This window comes from Lepidochelys kempii, chromosome 1 (assembly GCF_965140285.1).
Source record: "Lepidochelys kempii isolate rLepKem1 chromosome 1, rLepKem1.hap1, whole genome shotgun sequence".
Taxonomy (NCBI): Eukaryota; Metazoa; Chordata; order Testudines; family Cheloniidae; genus Lepidochelys; species Lepidochelys kempii.
This window is the reverse complement of record NC_136380.1, coordinates 152,335,230-152,359,817: the sequence shown is the minus strand read 5'-3', so window position 1 is coordinate 152,359,817 and position 24,588 is coordinate 152,335,230. Positions and strand designations below refer to the sequence as shown.

General features: G+C 43.2%; 1 protein-coding gene across 3 annotated transcripts in view; it reads right to left on the bottom strand.

Moving 5' to 3' along the window:
• SYTL5 (synaptotagmin like 5) overlaps window positions 1-24,588 on the bottom strand; it is a 187,181-nt gene that overhangs the window by 132,274 nt on the left and 30,319 nt on the right. The window contains exon 1 of one of the 3 annotated variants that reach the window (XM_073358250.2): window positions 2,862-2,900. The exons of the other annotated variants lie outside the window; for them this stretch is intronic. The gene's annotated coding sequence lies outside the window, so the exon portion shown is untranslated. Of the gene's footprint in view, window positions 1-2,861; window positions 2,901-24,588 lie in introns of those variants that run through there. 3 annotated transcript variants of the gene reach the window in all.

Sequence of the window (24,588 nt, the reverse complement as noted above, 5' to 3'; positions counted from 1 at the left end):
GGGTAGCTGGATGTGCTATTACCCACACCCACCACCGCCAGAGACTTTTGAGGTTCTCCCCCAAGGACAGAGTTTTGAGGGATAGGAAGGAGAAAGAGGGAGAAGCAGGGACATTCCCAGGGTACATCGACATTGGAGCTGGAGATGTAGTTTTCAGCCCAAGGAGACATATCCACACTAACTCTGCTTGAGCTAGCATACTAAAAATAGAAGTGTAAGCACAAAAGTGCGAGCAGCAGGAGGGGCTTCCCAGCTCAAGTACAATCCCGTTTGAAACCCATGGTACATACTCAGGTGGCTAGCCCCTCCCACCACATGCTGCCACAGCTCCACTTCTATTTTTAGCACATTTGCTCGCTCAGAGCTAGTGCAGGTACATCTATTGGAGCTAGAAATTGCCCCTGCTGCTCTGGTGCAGACATACCCACTGATCTGGGATTTCCCAGGTCCCAGCATCCAAAAAAATTAGGGGTAGGCAAGCAACTCCATTGGCCCCTTGCAGGCTACGAATGGGTATGGGCAGCAGACAACAAAGCCTAGGTCTCCCCAGCAGGCAGAATGTTACAGCTCAATCATCTCTGAGCCAGTTCAGAGAGAGAGAGAGAGAGAGAAGAGGCAGGGACGGTCCAAGGGCCATTGAGAGTGCCCCCTGCATGAACAGGGTATGTGGTGTGGTGATTACCCCCATAGTTAGCCTCCATCTTCAGAGAGGCAGGTTTAAAGAAAGAGTGGCTGCTTCATGCAGAAGATTCTGCGGTGGGAAACAGGATGAAGCCTACCCAAATCCCCACAGAGGTGAGCCAACTGCCTTCCCTTACTGAGGAAGCTAAGGAACAGCCAAGTGTTCCTGTGGCTAAGACCACAGCCAAAAGTGGGGAGATTAAGGCAGTACTGCATAGTATATGATTCTTGTTCAATTTCACACCCTGGATGGTCACCTCAGGATGCATATTTTGCACTTGGAAGTCAGCTGCCTCTTCAGTCACAGCCAGACCCAATTTATTATTAAGGGCAAATTAAGAGATGTGGGTTTTATTGAGTGCTGGACAACTCCATAATCAGTGCAACACGGTAGTTGGGGGTTTTTTTTGAAGAAATGATTGGATGTCAGATTCAGACCTGAAAGTTGACTGCAATGCATTGGGAGGCATCAGGTCTTGCATAAAACAAAACATTACCCCCATAAAAAGCAGCAGCTGTTGGTCCCTGTTATTAGGATTAGCATGATCCAAACCTACCTTTCAGCACATAGCATGCCACCACACCAGCGGGCCTAGACCCTTTCCTCCCACAATCCCCAGAGGGAACAGACAAGTTGTCCCACAACACCCTGCAAATGTGAGTACAGAGCAGCACAGTGAATTGCAGGGCTATGAATCCTGGGATACCTGCCCAGAGAGCTGTATTGCTTGTCATGGCGAGATGCAGCGGATGTGTGGGGTATGACAGCACAGTGATGTGGCTGCATTATCGCGGGTTATGTTACCATGGATTAATTTACCCCATGATTTGCATGCAGTAAAGATACAGCCTCAGGCAAGTTCTTAGCCACCAGAGGTGCCACCAATCTTTACAAACACAATTGCACATATGCTTATATACAAAATAAATCAGCAAAAAGAAAAGGAGGACTTGTGGCACCTTAGAAACTAACAAATTTATTTGAGCATAAGCTTTTGAGAGCTACAGCTCACTTCATCGGATGCATATAGCTCACGAAAGCTTATGCTCAAATAAATTCATTAGTCTCTAAGGTGCCACAAGTCCTCCTTTTCTTTTTGTGGATTCAGACTAACACAGCTGCTACTCTGAAAATAAATCAGGAATCTCATTTGCATTCCAGAACTCCCGCACCTAAAATCTCCTGAGTTTCTTGGGTAAAGTCCCTCTGGATTCTAGGGCAATATATGAAGGGAGAGCAGGATGAAAATTTAGTCCTGATGAACTTTCTCACTGTTGCCACTATCCAACAGCTCTTGTTATAAGATATCCCTCCTGCTTCTAAACCACTTTGATTGTTTAGTCAGAAGTCTGTGCGTATTCAATGACTTTGTGGTACAGCATCACAGACTATGTTTTTGGTATGCACTCTAACATGGCAGTACTGGAACTCAGGTGTCAAAACTAAGGCAGCACACCTTCACTTTCACTGGGGCCAGATCTACACTACAAATGTTTGCCTGGACAGTAATGTTGGTTAGGGGTGTGATTTTTTACATTTCTATACTGGCAAAAGGCCTTGTGTGTAGATGCAGTTAACGGCAAACTTACTGCATTTGTGAAAATGGAATAAGCTATATAAGTAAAGTCACTCTTTTGCCAGTATAAGCTGCATCTCCACTAGGAGGAGTTTGCAGATATAACTATACCAGGCAAACCTTTTCTAGGGTACACTAAGCCAGACCTATTCAGACAGAGATCGAGAGGCTCTTTTTTTCCACTTCAATCTATCAAGAACTAGAGCCCATTCTTGAACTTTTCTCCATTTTGGTGTAATTCCTAACAGCAATAACTTAATATGCTGGCTTTGACACTACAGAACCAAGGGCACCGATACATATATTAACTTTCTAGACTCCAGTTAAAACACAGCAAGTCTGTATACACCCCAGACTCACTCACTGGGAAGTCAAAAAATGACATCTAGAACTAGGATAACATAATTAGCTAAACTCTCAAAAAGCACACCATGTCTACAACTATCTATTCATTTAGGACTTTTGCCTCTTTCTCACAGTCCAGGCCAACATACAATTCTACACAAGAGAAAGAAAGGACTGTCACTGTCATTTCTAATAAATGCCAGCAAAAGCATTAAAGTTATATACCATACTAAGAACTTTAACACATGTAAATCTTACCTTTTTTCAAAGTGTAACAGCTGGCTCACCTGTTTTTCTGTTCCAACTGTGGAATACTGCTATAGGTACAGAATGTTATATACAGGAACTAGAAAAACCTGCCTCACTTCCCCCAATCTATTTGCACAATGCACACACCCAGCTGTGCAACGTAATGTTTGCCAGCAGCAGTCATTCAGCTACCACAGTACCAGGAAATACTTGTTGTACTAACCCACAGAGTTTGCAAAGGAACTAGAAGTGGCTTCTTCCTTTAAGAGCCTATTTGGCAAACTCTGAAGTAAAGTGGCACAGTACCTGTCAGAGGAGAATTATTAATTTATTTAAACAGCAACTGGGTTAATGGGACACAGATCCCTGACTGGGGCCTCCAGGTATTACCATAATATAAATAATAAAACTAACAATTACTTCTTTCTTTTCAAGAGACTCTGAACATGGGCTTTGAGTCCTTTACATGCAGCATGGGGAAGAAATACAAACTGACAAAATATTTACTAAATTAATGAAAATACCGTGCACTCTTCTGGCAGTAACTGGCAGTAACATTATTTGAAATGGTTAAAAGTACAGAATAAAGTTCACTCGTGTTAACATCACTGCATTAGTATGAATAAAAGCCCATAAAGGTATACTGAAACCTCCAACTTCTTAAATGAGCGTCACCTACTGTAGTTAAGGATTATACATTCTATCCGTATGTTTGAGTTCAAAATAATAAGTCTTACGTCACATTCATCATGCAAACATAAGCATAACTTGGAAGCTGTTCTTTTATATCAGGAATAATGCCAACTCTCTCACACTGTCTGGGCAAAGCTCTTCCCATTTACCTACAAGATTACTACTCTTTCCATGATCAGAGCCAAAACCCCACAGCGGTGTCTAATTTCCACCACAGGGATGTACATATATGTAATAAAGTTTCAACAGTAATAATGTTTGAAGATTTAGAATGCTCTGTTAGTGGTAATTAATTCTAAAGCATCACACTTTACACTTGGAAAAAGTACACAGAAAGGTTAAGTGACTTGCCCAAGACCCATATTATGACAGAGCTCAGATTGAGCACAGTTCCTGACTTCTAGACACTTGTTCACTCAGCTAGACTCTGCAGCCTCTATAGTATTGCCATATGCTTATTTGGAGCTATTATTTTAAGGCTTCCAAAGGTTTCACTAGAAAAACACACAAAACCCACTACAGACACAATGAACTGTTCAGTTCCAGTGCAGGACTTCAACCCTGCCCAGCTCCACAGAACATCACAGTACAGTTCAGCGTATGAATTGAGTATATCTATTTACAGTGCAATTTTAAAAAAATACAATTTAGATAAACAGTAGCAAACTGGAGAATTTCTGTATTACTGTGTTCAGGGTAACTACATATGTGACAGAATATTATGGAGGAGGATTCCTAGTTGCTTTGGAAGCAAAGGACACTATTTACAGAATCTACTGTGATATGGGACACTACACACACACACACAGTGAATACCAATTAAACTAGCTACAATATCCAAAGAACTGGGGCGGGGAGGGATGAAATACCTGAGCTGACTTTGCCTCAACTTTATAACATCATCCTCCTCTAAGCACGTCTGCCTCTGAAAATTAATACAATTCTCATAGCCTTGCCATCCACAGACTCCTCAGCTTCTGGATACACAAGTAATTCCGCTTCCCCCAGATGGAAATGCCCTTCTCCATCGATGGCCAGCAAAAAGACCATACGCACTTCAGACTGAAACTTGAGGGAACATCTACACAGCAATTAAATACCCATGACTGACCTGGTCAGCTGACTCAGATTCTCAGGGCTCAGACTGCAAAACTGCAATGTAGACATCCAGGCTCCAGCCAGAGCCCACGCTCTGGGACCCCACAAGGGGGGAGCCTGAGCCCAAATGGCAATTTTGAGTTCTGCAGCCCCAGATCTGCAAACCCAAGTTAGCTAACCCAGGTGTTTAACTGCTGTGCAGATGTACTCAGTGATCCAGGTGTTCCTGACCTCCAGACTGGATTACTGTGTTCTCTCTGCCTACCTACCTGTGTTGGGGGAGAGCAAAAGCTACAGTTGGTTCACACCACAGCAGCCCACCTGCTCAGCTAACACAGGCCATTCAGAGCTCATCACTGCGACACTCTGCTCTCTTCATAGTCTCCCCAATTAACGCTGGTCAAATTCCAGGTTTTAGCCCTCACCTTCAGTGTCCTCCACTCTGAGGGATGACCTCACCCCTGTGTTCATGACCCCCCATCACAGCAACAATGGAACCATCAATGTTAGAGTGAAACCTGGTAGCTCTGCAGAGGACAGAACTTTCTAGGTCACTGGCCACGAATCTGGAACTCAATCCTTGGAGACAGCAGGATGACCATGAACCTTCAGCTCTTTCAGAACAAAATCCAGTGTTTGCTTCTTCAACCCAGCCAAAATAAACAAACAAACAAACCCAGTCACGCGCAGGAGGGAAAAGGAGGTAGATATACCTGTGCGTGCACACGTCAACATTCTGGGAGGTGCCCAGACACCACAGTGTTTTAAGAACCTAGACAAGCAGTACCAAGAGCCTTGGTTCCATTGAGCCACCTGAACAGCTCAAAAGCAATGGAAAGTAACTAACCGGCCAGCTGGCAATTCCCCTCCCATAAAGGAATCCGTGGGTGGTACTGAGCCAGCGATATCCCACCCTCGTGGCCTCTGGCATGGGGAGCATTAGGAACAGGACTAGGAAGAGAAGGCATGTGTGGAGTGCTGTAGTGCTCCAAAGATCCAGGGCTGGTGAAACAATCCTTTCAGAGCCATTAGTAGTAGATGGGAATTAAAGCAGCCTTGAGGGACTGAACCAAATCCTAACAGCCCCAGAAGAAGCGAAGACACACTGGTGATATCAAGCCACCTTTGTGAGCATGTCCCCACCACCAGATTCTGAGCAGAGTGCAGCTCAGCCAAACCAGAAGCCCAGGGTCATAGATTTCACACTGAAATACACTAAGTCTGGCTCGAGTTTTGCCTTTGTAATCAAGCTTGAAACCAAACAAAACTCTAGTTTCACTATCTAAGTATTGCCCAGCTTTAACTGTTACATTTAAAAGTAAAATAGAAGGAGGGAGGGGAGAGAGGGAATCCACAAAGTGACAATTTTTCTCCTTTTGTTTTGCTCACCACTGAGTAAATAGAGTTCATTTTACTGGCTGAATATTCAACAAAAAGAGACTGCATATCTCATAATGCAAATAGAAACAAATTCAATGTCTGCTTGCAAAATTAAACAAAAAAAAATCACCACCATAAAATGAAGGAAGAATAAATGTTTTTCATTTGCTATTGCAAAACAAAAGAACATCTGTGTGATGTGAAATCACCCAGAAAGAAAAAGCTTAGGAAATGAGTCACCTCAATTTTATCATTTTTCTTGCAGCACTTGTTAAAGCAGCGTTTATACAGAGCTCCAGCTTACCTTGTTATGTTTAAACTATGTCCTGTTTCTTGTCACTTTTTGTGATGAAATGCAAATGCAATGAATTTCACTCTGGAAGGGGGTAGATTTAAAACACCATGATGCACAGCTTATATAAACATTCTGTTCAACAGCCTGCAATATATCTGAAATACCAATAAAAATACTAATCAGATGTGGGGGTTATAATTATAATCAGCAAATGGAGTTTGCTGATACTGGATAGTTTACGTCAAAGTACATGTAAGGGTCCTCCCCACATTAAAACCAGAGTTTTAGTTTGGCCTTTGGCAGTTAGAATTTACTATTGGATAATAACTTCACTTGGGTTGGAAAATAAGCAACAAGTACAATAATATGGAACTTTCTGACAGATTCCCTTCTAAATTTTGTTGAGTTTTCTCCATTATATCCCTATATTATAATACTCCAAATGTAGAGAAAAAGTGAGGGTGTACTGTATATTATAGTCTGAGGTGATTGGTCCAATGGATAGGGCACTGTGCTGGGATGCTGGAGATCACCACCAGGTCTGCCACTGACCTGCTGTGTGGCCATGAGAAAGTCACCTGACCTCTGTTTCCCCTCTCACTCTTTATCTGTCTTGTCTATTTAGATTGCAGGCTGTTCTCGGCAGGGATTATCAATTACTATGTGTATTTGTACAGTGTCTAGCACAATGGGATCCCAATCTATTTGGAGCCTCTAGGCTTCACTATAATACCAACAACAGGAAGGTGTTTGACATGATGTACAGCAAAACAAGAGAGAAGAATTACATTCTTTATTTAACAAGGTGCTTCCATCTGTTCTGTTGTGAAAGACGTCTGTTTCATTCAGTCAGCCAATCACTTACTGCAGCAGCCAAAATAAAGATATCTTTGACCATAATAGAACGGTTTCTAAAAGTAGTAAGTAGAGTTGATAATAGAAAACTGTTCTGTCAGAAAATGCTGATTAGGTTAAATTAAACTTTTAGTGGGAACATATTGAGTTACTCAAAATTTTCAATGGGAAATTGACAGTTAATTTCAGTTAAAAAACAGTTAAGACAGTTAATTTCAACCTTATCATTTTGATTTTTATGTCATAATGTAAAAGTCAAAATTTTCCAACTAATATAGTCAAAACAAGAAGTTTTGATCTTATCAAAATATTTCACAAAAAATGCCAAGATTTTAACTTTTTGTTCCAATTCAGGCTGACATTTTTCATGGGAAAACTTCAATTTTGCCAAAAAAAAAAAAGTTATTTTCTATTGGGAAAATTGAAATGATGGCTACCCACCTTCCACCTGGAAGACTTATCAATTTCACTTTCTGCCTTCAAGGAGAAAGTGAAATTGACAAGAACTTTCCAGGTGGGCAAGCAACCAGCCAAAAAATTCCATTTCAGTTCTCCTGCAATGGAATTTTTCCAAATTTGTCCCACAACGAATGTCATTGTTTTCATTTTTTTTTTTTTAATCCCAGTCAGGACAACACTTTTCCCCCAAAACCATGAAATTTTCCCTGGGATAGAAATTCCATTTTTCAGCCAGCTCTAATTCTCCCTTGCAAAACCAGAAGCTTGTAGTTACAAATATTTAAGAACTTAAAGAAAGATTCCCATAAATAGGTTCCTGCAGAAGACACAGTACTATCTGTTTTCAGCTAGGATGTAAATGGCGAAACCTTTCTCCATGTTTCTGATATTTCTCAACTCAGAATTAATGTCAGAGAACCAAGTATAAAAAATGATTCATCAACCCCATTACAAAGCCTCAGCACACTGTATAGAAGAACTAAAGAGGTTATTTTAATCTTCAGGTCGATGAGTAGAAATGCTACAAAGACTATAAGCTACAATAGTTTTAATACTCATTTTGAATTTGAACACAATACCAGTTTATGATAACTTTCAAAACACATAAGAGTCAAAGGCAGCAGTCAATTGAATTGTCTCGTTAGACTGACCTCACTCTTGGTAAGGCAACTCACATCTTTTCATGTATTTACACCTGATCCTGTATTTTCCACTCCATGCATCTGATGAAGTGGGTTCCAGCCCACGAAAGCTTATGCCCAAATATATTTGCTAGTCTCTAAGGTGCCACAAAGACTCCTCGTTGTTTTGACAAATTTAAGTGGGACTTCAACATCTTAGAGAGGTCAAGTAGACAATATTTAACTCTGCAATCTTAAGTCATTTTTTGGTTGTTACTTGTTGTGAGAGGGTCGGGCCAGATGGCTACAGGAGAGTGATTTTTTTTCCAGGAAGTGGGCGGGCAAAACCCGCCCATACAGGAGAGTGATAGAAGGCAGATATATTAGCCCTAGGTTAAGTAGGTCCCTTTTCCCTGGGTAAGGTAACAGGGAAGGTTCCAGAACAATCAGAAACTTTCTGGAAACAATTAAGGCAGACAGCCTGATTAGAACACCTGCAGCCAATCAAGAAGCTGCTAGAATCAATTAAGGCAGGCTAATCAGGGCACCTGGGTTTAAAAAGGAGCTCACTTCAGTTTGTGGTGCGTGTGAGGAGCTGGGAGCAAGAGGCGCAAGAAGCTGAGAGTGAGAAGGCATACTACTGGAAGACTGAGAAGTACAAGCATTATCAGACATCAGGAGGGAGGTCCTGTGGTGAGAATAAATAAGGTGTTCGGAGGAGGCCATGGGGAAATAGCCCAGGGAGTTGTAGCTGTCACGCAGCTGTTACAGGAGCCACTGTAGACAGCTGCAATCCACAGGGCCCTGGGCTGGAACCCGGAGTAGATGGCGGGCCCGGGTTTGCTCCATCCCCCGCAACTCCCTACTTGATACTGGAGGAGTTGACCTGGACTGTGGGTTCCACCAGAGGGGAAGGCTCTGGCCTGTTCCCTGATCCACTGGATCAGCCGAGACTGCGGGGATTGTTCCTCTTCCTTTCCCCATGCTGGCCAGTGATGAGGCTAACTGAGTGAACAGCAGATTTGACCTACGAAAGTGGCCAAACTGAGGGCTGCCATGAACCGGTGAGGTGAGAAAATCCGTCAATAAGTGCAGGACCCACCAAGGCAGAGAAGGAACTTTGTCACGCTTGTTTAACCTATCAAATTGTCATGTTATAACCAGCAGGTACCACTTGTGGCACATTTCTTTTAGTGAAAGTTGTTATAAAATTAAGTAACAATTGTAGAAAGATGCCAAGGCTACAGATTACCAACTAGAAAATAAAAAAGATGTATTCTGACTACAGGAGAAGAAACAAATTAGCCAATCAAAAGCATTAAATGAAAGTACAGTTCTGCATTTATCCATCATAGAATTCAAAGTTATGTCCAGTTAGAACTGCAATCATTTAATTAATTTGGAATTCTATTACCCTTTGACTGCAAGTAATATAGGCACTGTTTTATAACTAGGGGGGCAGAGGGATTTCCACATGGCATTAGAAAATAGCAACTAAAATTAGTCTGATTTAGTTTCTTTCATATTGATGCAATGAAACTATGACAATTAATTATTAGAAGAGACAATTGTGCGATATGATATTTTGGAAGTTGCATGTAATCATGTCAATAGAACTATTGTAACGCATAGGTGCAAGTTTCTAAAATTAAGCCTATGCCTGCAAACTTAACTGTGGCATTCCCTTACTTGACTGCCTAACCATACAACCATAACATTTCCTTAATGGACCTATTAGTATACCATTGTGTAGTATGTTGACTCCTAGACAATGGCAGGATCCAGGTTTTAATGGGCTTTAACATTGTACACATGGTATTTTAAGAGTCTTATCAATTCTCCAGAAGAGATTTACTACATTGGCACAAATCAGTTTTGTGTATCAGCAATAAAATATGTAAGATAAGAGACTATTAGGAAGTTTATTATCCTGTTGCTTCTCTCATTAAAAAGTAACAGCTTTTATCTTGCTGAAGTCCTAAGCAGTAAGGACCTGGTCCAAAGCCACTGAAGTCAAGCAAAGACTCATTGAATGCAAGGGGCTTTAGATTGGGCCCTAACAACAATAAATCACAATAAATAAAAGTCAGCTCATTTGCATCAGCAGAACACTTGCTACAACATAATTAAGGCCATGATTATGTCAAAGATTTTGAATGAGCGTAGCTTGTAATTACTCCCTCAAGGGATATCCGAAAGGTTGACGCTGACACGGTGGACCCCTACATAGATCTGTGCCCTGAACATTGGGTTGCAAGGTCAGGATATTAGTATACACTGAAAACTCAGATTTAAGTTTAGGGACTGTAGAGGTGAGCACCTGATAAGAAATATCACTATTCCATTTCAGAAGTGAGACAGTCAATACAGCCAAGTACAGTGCTGTCTTGTCACTTTTCAAACTTCAAGGCAAAAGAGTGGGAGAGGATCAAAACTGTCTGGACGTATTTAGTCTAAATCTCAGAATATCATAGCTTCCATCCACAATCATGTGACAAATGTACAGCTGCAGTCATCACTTGAGTAAAGTGTTTAAAACCCAGACACATTAAATTGTGATGCTGGAAAAAAAAATCTAAAAAAAGAACATTTTGTAGGTAAGCAGTTGGTAGCACATAATCTCAAAGTGCTACTGAATTAGCACTCCTGATTGCTACCATGTGGAATTTAGAATGCCTCTACTTCCATCACCAAATGACAGCAGTAAGCATTGCTTTCACAGACTAGCTCCTGATCTCCACGTTAGTCACCATCTGCTGAGGGGTGGGGAATTAACAGAATCATTGTTTTCCCAATAATTTAGATTTTAAATTAAACATTCTACTTTTCCTGGGAAGTGTAAATAATAGTAAATGTTATCAAGTATACTTTTTTGATAATTGAACATTACATTTAACACTTGTGTTACTTAAGCTACAGAAATAGTGACTTACTTCCAGACAGCAACTGTAAGGGCTAGTTTTAAAGCTAGATTTATGTTTTGCTTATCCTTCAATAGTTTCTCAAGTCCACGCTATTATAAACCTGAAATAAGAGACCCAAACTTTAGGGAAAGGATGTTGTTAACAGAATCTGAAACCAAATCTGAATGTTGTGGCCACCCCGATCCCTGCAATACCAAAACCTTGAATCTCAACACTGCCAAATTTTGAGGTTTGGGGGAAGAGAGAGGAAAAAGAAAGAGTAAGAGACCAGCAGTCAAAATCAGGATTTTGCAGCTCAGGCTCCAGCTCAGAGTTGAGCCAAATTCATGTGTGGACATATACTGCAAGTTACGAATTCAGAATATGTTTCAAATAAACAATATTGGAAGTAGGATATCCCTTTTAATATTTATGGAAAGCCGTATATTCATGACACACAATCACTTCCATTAAAAGGTTTTAATGTTAGACTGAAGTGAAAAATAGAATCCCCCAATTCTTCTCTCTGAAGCTTGCACTAACCTCGTAAGACCACTACCCTGGCAGTACTCAGTCTGGCAACACTAACACAGAGAAGCAACAATGACACCACAATAGAAGTACTGAAAGTCACTGCCACAAGAAAAGAGGTGTGCTGCGGACACAAATGATGGCAGCACCGGTGACATCCTCATGATGAAATGGAGCACCCTTGTGGATGCTAGACCTATTGCCAAACTCCTCTGCATATGCACACATTTTCTTCCTACAGTGTTAACAGGTAGCTGTGCTATATGGGAGTTCCCAGACACCTGTCAGTTGCTTTCTAATTATTTTACCTGAACATGCATTTGCCTGCATAATTAGCATATTCATATGCAGAACTGGGCAAAAAATGGCTTTAGGAAACTTGTGAGGTACAAAATTACAGGATACATAGGACTGTACTTCTTCTAAAGTAGGTTAATTTGTTCCCTTATAAAGTTAATAAAAGTAGAATCACCTCAAGAGGAAGGGTTTGATTTGAAAGCAATATGCAGGTTCAGAAACCTCTTCCAGTTTTCCAGATACAGGGATTAGGTCTTATTCAGAACCGTTTTTAGTAGTATCATGAAAGTCACAAGAACCAGAAATAAACCAGCTTGCATGTATGTCAAAGGTACAGAAAATAACTATACCTTGCATTGTTTATTTTTCACATAGGTAAGACACCTTATTTCTTTGAATGTGCATTGACTTATTATATCAGGCATTTTAACAAGGGCTGTTCAACTTGCCCAGAACTTCAATCTTTACAGAAACTGGAGCAGGTGACTAGCTCCTTGGAAAGCACCCCTCACCCAGGACAACAATGCATTTAACTGGACCTGCCTGCTAGGTTTTTCCTCCCCCTTGATGAGGGAGGCATTAAATTGACTCTAAATCAGTTGACTCATTCAGCTTCAAACCCTATTATTCTGGAGGTAAATTTCCTTTGGCAGAAGAACACGCTGTTACTCAGACATTGTTAGAAAACTCACCAAACTAACCTTTTAAAATAATATTTTCCTCAAAGTTTTGTTTTCTAGCTTTCGTTAAAGTCAAAAATGATTGATAACATATTTGTGGACACACTCTAGTGCTTCAGCCTAAGAAGAAATAAGGCAATACTTTCCTATCAAACATGATGCTCCAAAGCCTGCCTATGAATACAGTAAAAATACACAGGCTACCTAACAAGACCTACCACATAGTTATGAGGGTAGATGTGTCCATACTAGATTAACAATAAAGATTCTCCCAATCATATCAGTTCCCTGAACTCTTGAAGTAAAGATGGAAAGAACTAGCCAGTAAATGTAATCTCTTATCATAGGTTATTCTGCGCTCAGTCAGAAAAGTGGATTGTGCACCAGTAGTCAGTTTCCTGAAGTTTGTTGCCAGGAGAGGAGAGTACTCCTATGCTTAATAGGTGATTCTGAACATTTATCTCCAGGTTAATAATACTGGCTCTGTATAAAGCAGCCACAGATCCAGTCCTTGACATAGAACCAAAATATATAGACCAATAAAAAAACTGAAAGTTATATACTGCTGACTCATTCTGTGGGGCCCTATTGTCTCCAACATAACGTTGTGAGCTGTCCTGTAGAAGCACATACAGACTTGGCATCTCCTTGCATACACTGTATAAACAAGAAAGGAACAAAGAGAAATTTGGTAAGCAGCAGTTAAGAAGTATTTGGGACATCGCAGGGGTTACAGTGGTGCCTGGCATCTTTGATCTGAGCCCTCTCTGCTCACAGAGTATCCTTCAGTGACACAATGGTTTCTGTCCAAAGGAGAGACTGCTACCCTCTTCATGCTTGTGGCCAGTGACAGGCTACCACTGACCTGCCTCCTTACAAGAGGACATTGATAGCATTCACCTTAAAGGCATCAGCCAGTGCTCTTTCAACCCACAATAGCCCAGGCAAAGCCAATTTGTTATATTTTAAAGACACAACAGAAAAAAATTAAACTATCCGCCTAGCAGAACACCTAGAGAAAGATCCTGCAAAGTTTTCTATAAAAACTTCAGTTACATAGGAAAGATAAAAAGGTTATACCTTATATAACCTAACCCTGGTCTACACTAGGACTTTAGGTCCAATTTAGCAGCGTTAAATCGATGTAAACCTGCACCCATCCACACGATGAAGCCCTTTATTTCGACTTAAAGGGCTCTTAAAATCGACTTCCTTACTCCACCCCTGACAAGTGGATTAGCGCTTAAATCGGCCTTGCTGGCTCGAATTTGGGGTACTGTGGACACAATTCGGCGGTATTGGCCTCTGGGAGCTATCCCAGAGTGCTCCATTGTGACCGCTCTGGACAGCACTCTCAACTCAGATGCACTGGCCAGGTAGACAGGAAAAGAACCGCGAACTTTTGAATCTCATTTCCTGTTTGGCCAGTGTGGCAAGCTGCAGGTGACCATGCAGAGCTCATCAGCAGAGGCGACCATGATGGAGTCCCAGAATCGCAAAAGAGCTCCCGCATGGACCGAACGGGAGGTACGGGATCTGATCGCTGTCTGGGGAGAGGAATTCGTGCTATCAGAACTCCGTTCCAGTTTTCGAAATGCCAAAACCTTTGTCAAAATCTCCCAGGGCATGAAGGACAGAGGCCATAACAGGGACCCGAAGCAGTGCCGTGTGAAACTTAAGGAGCTGAGGCAAGCCTACCAGAAAACCAGAGAGGCGAACGGCCGCTCCGGGTCAGAGCCCCAAACATGCCGCTTCTATGATGAGCTGCATGCCATTTTAGGGGGTTCAGCCACCACTACCCCAGCTGTGGTGTTTGACTCCTTCAATGGAGATGGAGGCAACACGGAAGCAGGTTTTGGGGACGAAGAAGAAGAAGAAGAAGAAGATGAAGATGAGGAGGAGGAGGAGATGGAGGTTGTAGATAGCTCACAGCAAGCAAGCGGAGAAACCGGTTTTCCCGACAGCCAGGAACTGTTTCTCACCCTGGACCTGGAGCCAGTACCCCCTGAACCCACCCAAGGGTGCTTCCTGGACCCGGCAGGTGGAGAAGGGACCTCCGGTGAGTGTGCCTTTTAAAATACTATACATGGTTTAAAAGCAAGCATGTGAAAGGATTACTTTGCCCTGGCATTCGCGGCTCTCCTGGATGTACTCCCAAAGCCTTTGCAAAAGGTTTCTGGGGAGGGCAGCTTTATTGCATCCTTCATGGTAGGACACTTTACCACTCCAGGCCAGTAACAAGTACTCGGGAATCATTGTACAACAAAGCATTGCAGTGTATGTTTGCTGGCATTCAAACAACATCCGGTCTTTATCTCTCTGTGTTATCCTCAGGAGAGTGAGATATCATTCATGGTCACCTGGTTGAAATAGGGTGCTTTTCTTCAGGGGACACTCAGAGGAGCCCGTTCCTGCTGGGCTGTTTGCCTGTGGCTAAACAGAAATGTTCCCCGCTGTTAGCCACGGGGAGGGGGAGGGTTGAGGGGGTAGCCATGGGGAGGGGGGAGGCAAAATGAGACCTTGTAACGAAAGCACATGTGCTATGTATGTAATGTTAACAGCAAGGTTTACCCTGAAAGAGTGTAGCCACTGTTTTATAAAATGTGTCTTTTTAAATACCGCTGTCCCTTTTTTTTTCTCCACCAGCTGCATGTGTTTCAATGATCACAGGATCTTCTCCTTCCCAGAGGCTAGTGAAGATTAGAAAGAAAAAAAAACGCACTCGAGATGAAATGTTCTCCGAGCTCATGCTGTCCTCCCACACTGACAGAGCACAGACGAATGCGTGGAGGCAAATAATGTCAGAGTGCGGGAAAGCACAAAATGACCGGGAGGAGAGGTGGTGGGCTGAAGAGAGTAAGTGGCGGGCTGAAGACAGGGCTGAAGCTCAAATGTGGCGGCAGCGTGATGAGAGGAGGCAGGATTCAGTGCTGAGGCTGCTGAAGGACCAAACCAGTATGCTCCAGTGTATGGTTGAGCTGCAGCAAAGGCAGCTGGAGCACAGACTGCCACTACAGCCCCTGTGTAACCAACTGCCCTCCTCCCCAAGTTCCATAGCCTCCACACCCAGATGCCCAAGAACGTGGTGGGGGGGCCACCGGCCAACCAGCCACTCTGCCACAGAGGATTGCCCAAAAAAAAGAAGGCTGGCATTCAATAAATTTTAAAGTTGTAAACTTTTAAAGTGCTGTGTGGCATTTTCCTTCCCTCCTCCGCCACCCCTCCTGGGCTACCTAGGTAGTCATCCCCCTATTTGTGTGATGAATGAATAAAGAATGCATGAATGTGAAGCAACAATGACTTTATTGCCTCTGCAAGCGGTGATCGAAGGGAGGAGGGGAGGGTGGTTAACTTACAGGGAAGTAGAATGAACCAAGGGGCGGGGGGTTTCATCAAGGAGAAACAAAGAGAACTTTCACACCGTAGCCTGGCCAGTCATGAAACTGGTTTTCAAAGCTTCTCTGATGCGTACCACGCCCTCCTGTGCTCTTCTAACCGCCCTGGTGTCTGGCTGCGCGTAACCAGCAGCCAGGCGATTTGCCTCAACCTCCCACCCCGCCATAAATGTCTCCCCCTTACTCTCACAGATATTGTGGAGCACACAGCAAGCAGTAATAACAGTGGGAATATTGGTTTCGCTGAGGTCTAAGTGAGTCAGTAAACTGCGCCAGCGCGCCTTTAAACGTCCAAATGCATATTCTACCACCATTCTGCACTTGCTCAGCCTGTAGTTGAACAGCTCCTGACTACTGTCCAGGCTGCCTGTGTACGGCTTCATGAGCCATGGCATTAAGGGGTAGGCTGGGTCCCCAAGGATACATATAGGCATTTCAACATCTCCAACATCTCCAACAGTTATTTTCTGGTCTGGGAATAAAGTCCCTTCCTGCAGCTTTTGAAACAGACCAGAGTTCCTGAAGATGCGAGCGTCATGTACCTTTCCCGGCCATCCCACGTTGATGTTGGTGAAACGTCCCTTGTGATCCACCAGAGCTTGCAGCACTATTGAAAAGTACCCCTTGCGGTTTATGTACTCACCGGCTTGGTGCTCCAGTGCCAAGATAGGGATATGGGTTCCGTCTATGGCCCCACCACAGTTAGGGAATCCCATTGCAGCAAAGCCATCCACTATGACCTGCACATTTCCCAGGGTCACTACCCTTGATATCAACAGATCTTTGATTGTGTGGGCTACTTGCATCACAGCAGTCCCAACAGTAGATTTGCCCACTCCAAATTGATTCCCAACTGACCGGTAGCTGTCTGGCGTTGCAAGCTTCCACAGGGCTATCGCCACTCGCTTCTCAACTGTGAGGGCTGCTCTCATCTTGGTATTCATGCGCTTCAGGGCAGGGGAAAGGAAGTCACAAAGTTCCATGAAAGTGCCCTTATGCATGTGAAAGTTTCGCAGCCACTGGGAATCGTCCCAGACCTGCAACACTATGCGGTCCCACCAGTCTGTGCTTGTTTCCCGAGCCCAGAGTCGGCGTTCCACAGCATGAACCTGCCCCATTAGCACCATGATGCATACATTGGCAGGGCCCATGCTTTCAGAGAAATCTGTGTCCATGTTCTGATCACTCATGTGACCGCACTGACGTCACCTCCTCGCCCGGTATCGCTTTCCCAGGTTCCGGTGCTGCATATACTGCTGGATAATGCGTGTGGTGTTTAATGTGCTCCTAATTGCCAAAGTGAGCTGAGCAGCCTCCATGCTTGCCTTGGTATGGCGTCCGCACAGAAAAAAGGCACGGAACGATTGTCTGCCGTTGTTCTGACGGAGGGAGGGGCGACTGACGACATGGCTTACAGGGTTGGTTTCAGGGAGCTAAAATCAACAAAGGGGGTGGCTTTACATCAAGGAGTATTTCAGGCAGGACTTCTCAGAGGGTTCCAATAAGAAATGGTGCACCTAAGTTATTGTTCTTATTGGAACAAGGAGGTTAGTCTGGCCTCTGATTGATACATGGCTAGATTTACCTCGCTGCACCTTCCCTGTGAGTGACTGCAGTGTGACCTAGAGGAATGAGTCCCCTAGACGGGGGAGGAGGCAAATGAGTACAAAACAAATGCAGTCTATTTCTTGTTTTGATCCACTCCATCTACCTTTTACATCTTTGGCTGGCAGCAGACGGTGCAGAAGGACTGCATGCCATCCGCATCTCATGGCTGCTCGGCAGAAGATGGTGCAATAGGACTGCTAGCAATCCGTATTGCCTGCCTGCTCACCATAAGACGGTTCAATAGGACTGACTACAGGACTAAAGAGAATGACCTGGTCAAGTCACTCCAAATTTAGTCCCTGCGCCCATGTCTGCCCAGGCGCTCCCAGCTGACGTGGCCAGGAGCACCTCGGACACGACGATGACAGCTACCAGTCGTATTGCACCGTCTGCTGCCACAAGGCAATGGTTTGCTGCTACTGTGTAGCAATGCCATACCGTGTCTGCCAGCACCCAGAAGACATACGGTGACGGTTACCTGAGCGGGCTCCATGCTTGCCGTGGTATGGCGTCTGCACAGGTAACTCAGGAAACAAGGCGCAAAACGATTGTCTGCCCTTGCTTTCACGGAGGGAGGGAGGGAACGGGGGCCTGACGATATGTACTCAGAACCACGCGCGACAATGTTTTAGCCCCATCAGGCATTGGGATCTCAACCCAAAACTCCAATGGGCAGCGGAGACTGCAGGAACTGTGGGATAGCTACCCACAGTGCAACGCTCCGGAAGTCGACTCTAGCCTCAGTACTGTGGAAGCACTCTGCCGAGTTAATGCACTTAATGCACTTAGAGCATTTTCTGTGGGGACACACACACTCGAATATATAAAACCGATTTCTAAAAAACCGACTTCTATAAATTCGACCTTATTCCGTAGTGTAGACATACCCTTAGAATGGATAAAGTGGTTCCCCCTAACTCTGCTCCGAGAAGGCACAGAATGTTATGTCTGCCTCCTAAACTCAGTCTTCCCCTCCTCCCCGCCCCGAGTTCAATCCCCTAAAGAACTTTCTGATCTTTATATATGAAATCAAAATTTAATTTCCTTTTCCCAGCACCATTGTACATTTTAACTTAATCAGAATGTATTGTCTGGGGATGTTTATGTCCTTTCAGTTACATATATATTTATTAAGTCATGTCCAGTTCATAATGTTCTCTCTCTCCAGAGCTATAATTCTCAGGTGCTGGAGATGGTCTTATAGCCTCCAGAAGGCCTTTCATAGTCTCCTGTATGTAAGGCTACAAAAGGAGCTCTCAACAGCGGACCCCTACTCAGGCAAGGAGAATCAAAAAGAGGTTACGAGGATCCAAACTGATGAGGAGGTCAAGTTAGTCAGTGCCTAGCTCCAGAAGAGTGTGGAGAAGAAGTGACAACAGTGCCAGGTAGGAGTCCCTGAGGGCCTTAGGTCAGAGAGCACAAAGGAGGAGAGAGGACTGGTGCTTCCTCTCTCTCTTTTGCTTACGTCCCTCTGTGATGAGTCATCCCTCAAGCCTCAGCTGGTAGGGTCTGAGCCTGATGAGTTATCCCTGGAGCCTCAGCTGGTGAGTTATCTGAGGTAATTACCTGAGTCACAAAATAGACCAATGCCAATCAATCAACCAGGCCGATCCACAAGCAGGGGCCTAACCAAGTGACCCCAAGGTACCTATATAGGCTCCTAATGGAAGCAACCCCTCCAGGCTGCTCAGTCACTACCTGTTGGGAGAATTCCCAGTTGCCTGGTAGTTCTGACAAACTGCTCCAGCCTGTGCCCATTCCTGCTCCCACTTCCACCTGCACCTGTCATTGCTTCTACTCCAGCTCCAGCCTCAGCTGACTACTGGGCTATCTTGAGTCACTCTTGTGAGGAGATGGGCTTCCTCTTCTCTTTCCTTTCACACTGACAGGCATCTGCAGTGAATTGTGGTGCCAAGACAGAAGCATCAGAGGACAGAGAGAAAGGTGGTGCTGAGGCTAACTTCCAAAAGAAGAGTAGGTACTGAGGTGGGGTTTTCTTTCATCAGCACCCAAGGCTACTGAGGCCTTCATAGGTAATGCCAGTTTGGTGCCACTTCTGATTTAGCCAGTGATGGTGGTGACGGGCAGTGCTGGGTAAAAGATTTGTTCTCAGTGTAAGACTGAGGAGATTCTGGTCTGGAGCATCATGACAGAAAACAGTGCTGAGACCAGAACAACAAAGTACACCTTGGGTCCTGTGTCAAAAGAAGTTGGAATGGAGGCTGGTCTTGGTACACTCATCAGGACCAGCAGGGTTGCAAGCTATAGGCTTTGAGAAGCCAGATGATCCTGAAGCCTCAAATGTCTTTCTATTCTGAAGCAAGCGTGTGGCAACCTGTACATTGGGTTACCAAGTGAGCCTCCCTCAGATATAGATGGCACTAGAAATGTATCTTGGTATCTTGCATGATCAAGAGAGTGCACCTTCTGCCTGTTGAAACTCTTATAGGGCTTGGGGCCCAACATGGAGCTAGCTAGGGACCAAAGACTCCCAGGATAAGGGCCAGCTACGTATACTGAACTATCCTATACAACTCTTCACAAACTAACTACAAGAAATAGAAGAAGAAGAAGAAGAATATAGACTAAAAGTAAGTCTAGTCCCAAAGACACAAAAGATGAGTACCATTCACTCTCTGCAGCAGCCATGAAGGAACTGAGGCAGTGATGGGGGTCACTCCCTTATATAGAGTAAAGCAATATCACCCTCACACGAAAATCTCTCATGCATCTCCAATGGACATGGCTTTGCAAGGCAGTTCTGCAGCTTGACCATTTGACACCATTTATATTTCAAACATCAAATTGTTTATAGTTTCAGATCCCAGTTGATACCATTCGGTTTACTTCCCTCAGTTTTTCCAGCCAGCTCAGCTAATCCAAGAGGCATTAAAAGAACTAAAAGATCAGGAAAGTGGATTTCCATTGTTTCTATCCACAATGTTAGTTACTCTCCAAATACTGGGAAGAGCAGAAAGAGGCCAAAGTCATCCAGTCAGGGTATAAGTATGTAGATGAAGTGGCAAAAGACACTAACCAGGAAAAAAGACATTGTAGAGCATATAGTGATACTATATAGCTTGACTCTTTCCCAATGCCTTTTTTCATCCTCCTGTCAAGCACTGCCAGGCACTCGGGTATTTTGCATTATATCAAAATGTTCCACTCCAACCTTTTCATTGTGATGGCCAATCTGTTTATACCACCAGAAAAAACATAAATACCAACATTTACTAAGAGACAAAGTGTGGCATTTAGCCACAGCTCAGCACTTGGCACGGGGGAGATGAAGTGCTGCAGTGAGAGCTCTAAGGGGGACAATCCCTCCCTAGATGCCCCAGTGTGCATAGGGCAGGCTGCATAGCTGCTCATCCCAGAGCATGCCATTGGGACAGGGATCATGGTAGTATGGCCCACCTGAACAATGCGCGCTTGCAGGTACACTTTGGTAGCAGTTGAGTGACCCTTGAGAGAACAGCACAGACCAGCGAAGGGGCTTTTTGCCTCTTCTTCCACCTGTGAGCCTATCTCAGTCCCAATTATAATCTGGCCCTTAAATCAGCAACACATTTTGGTAGTTATAGTTACAATTATAAAAGCATGTGTATCAGTTTATCCAGGCACACAAAGTGCACATTTTCATTTATCAAATACTGCACAGAAATTGGACACATACTCCTTAGTTTAAAACACCAACATTCCAAAGATAGCATTTCTTTACAGATGAAGTAATTGTATGTATCATTCAGTGACTAGTCAAAGTGTCAGATACCCTGAGAGATTACATGCTAGCAGTGAAGAACAATTTTAACCTAAAGCCAAGCAAATCTGTGCTATTTCTTCAAGCAGTGTATGAAATACCAGCATCAGCACACTCAAGCTGAGCCTGCTTTATTTTGTTCCCCCCCACACACACCCCTTGCATTCATTAGCTTCTCAGTCTCTTTTTGCAAAAAGTTAATTTTCATTAACTTGGGATAAAATTTCCAGAAGAATTCCTACAATCCCTTTCCCCAGTGCATCCATGCTTATCTCCCAACAAGATCCAGGATGTGCACCTCCTAATCCCATGCTAAATATAACTGGGAGGGAAGGGGACTGGCAGTGATTTGCTCACCCACCACTCTGATCCTAGGGAAGGTGGGTCTTTCCTCTCTCTTATTCAGGGATTGCTGAAAGTCTGCTTCCCTCAGCAGGTACTTCAAAGGGTTTCTACAGGTAGGTTGCTGCCCTTGGAAATTAGGGTCCTCTCAGCAGCCAAGCAGGCAGGGAATGAGAATAAGTCTGTATGGGAGTTTGATGGATTCTGGGGGTGTTTGGAGGAGGAGGGAGGGGTAGAAGTTTTGTTGTTTTTTGAGGGAGGAGTCCGATATTTTTGATGGATCCAGACCCTAATCCATTACTGCTCTTACTATCTCTCTCCTCTTGCCAGTAGCAAGAGCATTCATCTCTAGACCTGACCTGTTGTGAGATATCAGCACTTAAAATTCCAAGCCCTTGATTGTTAGAAAATCTTAGAAAAATATATTAGAACTATGTTTTCTGTTCTTCTGGGGCCTAGACTCCTAGTACTTTAAAAAAAAAAATCAGTCTTGCCATGTAGGTGGAAGGATATAAAAATAAAACCAACCCTTTTTTAAAACAAAGTTTCTAAACTAACTGTTTCTGAAAAATGTAGAACAAGCAAAATAGAAATGCTGTGGTATGTAGGATGTATAGATAATAGTTTGGGATGACCAGAGTAACTCTGGCTCCACCACTTATGAATGATACAGCCATCCCAAATTCAAGCCAATAAAACTTATATATCACCAAACAAACATCAACAGGTGTGTGTAATAGTATATATCTTATTCCATTTTTAAAAAACCCTAAAAGAATGTTGTCAACATTGCAATGTCAAACATGCAGAAGTTAGGCAATTCTAAAATTAAGGTAGCGAGTACAACCTTAATTTGGCTCCCTTGTGTGTTTGCATTACGAGAGTCTTTAATTACATGATCACAAACTAATCATTCCAAAACTCCTGCCTCATTCAGTGCACAAGATGCATCATGCCCAAGCAATGAGGCAGCTGTTCAGTATTTCCTTTTGTTCTCATCATTCAGCATGTGGTCCATATCTTATTTATGGCACACCATGCAAACCCTGTATACACAATTAGGTGCCTCCTGGGCTTTTCTATCACACTGTAAAGTGCAGTATCCCAGTACTTTGCAAACTGTGGTCTTCACAATAACCCTACAAGGTAGAAAAGTATTATTAGAGTCCAGTGTTTTTTGCAAATGAGAAATAACAAACAAACAAAAATAAATTATAAAACTAAATAAAACAAAAACCTCATCTCGTAGCCATGGCTCCTGTTCCATGGGGTTGGGGTTGGGCCTGGCTTCCTGTTCCAGCCATTGTGACCTGGCACATGAGGTCAAAGCACCGCTCACTCAAATCACGACAGAGGGGCAGCCAGGTCAAACCTGAGTGGCATTGTGACCCTGTGTGCCAAGTTGTATCACCCAGAGCAGGGAGGCAGGCCCAGCCCTGTAGGACAGGAGCCACTGCTGCAAGGTGAGTGGGGGATGGGCTCACTCTGCAACACAGCCATCCCCAAGGCCTCATGCTCCCTCAGGGGCAGAACCTGACCCCACTTCATGACACAACCCAGGTAAGTGAAATCAATACAAAACACAGAATTCCCAAAAAATAAAAAAGTTTCACAAGGCTCAAAGTATTATTATCCTCAGTTCACACACAGGGATGTGGCTCTCTCTAGATTAAGGCCATAATTTGCAAAAGTTTCCAGTAATTTGGTATACCTCATTGCTTGGGTACGCGAAACCCCGAGAGCCTGATTTTTCAGCAGGGCTAAGCATCTGCAGCTCCCACTGAGTTTAGAATTGCGAGCACTCAGCACCTCTGAAAACTGGGTCCCTGGGCTATAAAATTCTTTAGGGTTAGGTGTGTAACAGAAAACGTATAGGGGGAGTCCTAAAAAAAAAAAAAAAAAAAAAAAACCCAATCCACAAGTTTTTGTTACAGGAGAAGCAGATGTAAAAGATGTTTATACACACAAATATAAATACTACTCTGAAAGTGAAGCAATCAATGACCAAATTAATCTCTAATGTAACTATTTGGCACAAAGAGTTCAGGACCCGAGGCAAACCCAGGTTGCAAAGAAGTTGGATGCAGCATAATAATACATATTCATTTAATTCCAACAATGCACCTCAGACCAATCAGAAGTCTGACATCATTCCCTCAAATGTTTGTTTAAAAAGCTGTATAATAATACAGTTGATACAGCTACTCATTTCCATTGCTTAACTGGCTTTTATTTGCTGTCACTTGCTATCCAATTGTTGCATTACTTTTCTCTAAAAGACATTAAAAAAGATAGCTAAAAGTATTCTTTTAAATGATGGGAAAAATATGAAACTTGTATAAAAAAATTTAGAGCTATTTTATAGAAAAAATGTAAGGACTGCTTATACACAAAATGTGCAAGGCTGAGTATTATAAACTATGTCAGGTAATTTACAAACATATGTTACCATTTCTAACTGCTGGATATACGAGTGGCTTGTTAGTTGCGTGCATAAAAATAAGTCATTGTCATTAGTTTAAACTGTGACTACTATATTGGGAATAAATTTCAACTAAAATGAAATTCCTTACAAGTGCAATTATAGATTTGGTCTCCATGTACTAAGCAAAGATATGTTTCATTTTATTCTGGAAAATGTTATTATGGTTAACTAGCTTGAATGTCAAGTTAAATACATTCCTAAACACTTTGATGTACTGATTACGATTTCAAAATAGACAAAAATCAGTCCTTTAATCAATTTGTTGGATGCACATTTTCATGTTTTGCCTTTTCACTAAACCATTAATGTTGATCTTCAATAACTCTTGGAACACT